This window comes from Elephantulus edwardii, unplaced genomic scaffold (assembly GCF_000299155.1).
Source record: "Elephantulus edwardii isolate Elephantulus edwardi_28Jun2011 unplaced genomic scaffold, EleEdw1.0 scaffold00139, whole genome shotgun sequence".
NCBI lineage: Eukaryota > Metazoa > Chordata > Mammalia > Macroscelidea > Macroscelididae > Elephantulus > Elephantulus edwardii.
This window is the reverse complement of record NW_006399889.1, coordinates 340,878-342,713: the sequence shown is the minus strand read 5'-3', so window position 1 is coordinate 342,713 and position 1,836 is coordinate 340,878. Positions and strand designations below refer to the sequence as shown.

The 1,836-nt window shown below is 35.3% G+C and overlaps 1 protein-coding gene across 1 annotated transcript in view; it reads right to left on the bottom strand.

Annotated features, from left to right (window-relative positions):
• Positions 1-1,836, bottom strand: part of OPTN (optineurin) — a 64,664-nt gene that overhangs the window by 29,231 nt on the left and 33,597 nt on the right. The window lies entirely within an intron of this gene.

Sequence of the window (1,836 nt, the reverse complement as noted above, 5' to 3'; positions counted from 1 at the left end):
ATAAGGATCCAGGAGGGGTGGGAGAAGCTGGAAGCAGAGGTATTTGGAGGTATAGGGGGAAGAGGGGATTAATTAATTGTACAATTTGATGGGTGGGGGGGATGAAGGAAATTAAAAGAATTTGTTTGAATTTGTCTTAGAATTTTGTAAATAAACTAGTAAAAAAAAAAGGAAAATAAAATACATTGGGGTGGGGGGGTGGGGGGGAAGGAATAACTCCATAGGTATGACTGGAATTCCAGAAAATGAGAGGGTTAAGGAAATCACTGAGGAAATTGTGGAAGAAGTACTAGAAGAAAACTTTCCAGGTATTATGAAGAATGAGGAAATCCACATTCAGGAAGCTTCAGTGAATACCAAATAGACTAAACCCAAACAGGAAAACATCAAGACATATCATAGTCAAATTCCTCAAAATCATAGATAAGGATAGTATACTGAAAACAGCAAGAGAAATACAAAGAGTCACCTACAAAGGAAAAACCATCAGATTAAGTTCATATTTTTAAGAAAAAAACATGTGAGCAAGAAGACAATGAGATGGCATATACACAAAGTTGAAAGAAGACAATTGTCAACTAAGGATCCTGTATCCAGCAGTTTCCCATCAAATATGAAATCACATTTTTGCAGAAAACCAAGAATTTAAAGAATGTGTTGTAACGAGACCAAATCTACAAGAACCTTTAAGGGAAATCCTACACACAGAGACATCAAAGGAAAGTAGACGGATCATAGTAACAAGAAATAACAAAAAAAGAAACACAGCATAATGGTAATGATAGAATGTGACCTGTCAATAATCACACTTAATGTGAATGGACAAAATGTACCAATCAAGAGAAAAAGAGTTAGCAGTATGGATAAAAAAAACAAATCCCATCAATATGTTGTCTATAAGAGACACATCTAAGAAATTAAGAGAAAGACAGACTCAAAATCACAGGCTGGAAAAAATATATACCATGTAAATGGCATGCATAAAAAAGTAGTAGTGGCAATACAAATAATCTCTGATAAAAACAGACATTCTTCTAGTGGTATAGCACTGGTCTGTCCATTTGCTGTACAGAGTTAACTCCTGGTTGTTGTGATGTGAAACATTGTGATACTTATGTGTCAAATGTGATAATGGTTACCTATGGTGGACAGAGTTTGGTGGAGCTTCCCAATTAAAACAAACTTCGAAGCAAGAAGGGCATCCACTTCTGAAATACCCTGCCTCTGGAAACTCTATGAACATGGAGAAACGATGAAAGTTATACAAGTGTTCAGGGTTTTTGTTCATAGGGTTGCTATGAGTCGTCTACGACTCGATGGCACTTAACAACAACAAAACAGATTTCAGAATAAAAACCACCATAAAAAATAAGGATGGGCCCTATACAGTGATTAAAGGCACAGTAGATAAAGAAGATAGAACATTGGTCAACATCTATGCATTAAATACATTAAAAAAACTGTAAAGAATTGAAGAAAGAAATAGCACCACAATAGTAGTATGAGACTTTTAACACATCACTCTCATCAAAGGATAGGTCGACTCAAAGGAAACTTAACAAAGATGCAGAAGATCTAAATAACACAATCACTCAACCACGTGGATATATTCTGAGCACTGCACCCAATTAAAACTCAATTCACTTTCCTCTCAAGTGCACAAGGTACATTCTCCAGAACTGATCACATATTAGGGCACAAAGTAAGCCTCAACAAACTAAAAAACACCAAAATAATACAAAGTATCTTCTCAGATCACAATACTAGGCCATAAACTAGAAATTAATCACAAGAAGATAAAGCTTATAAAGCCACCAACATGGAATCAAATTAACA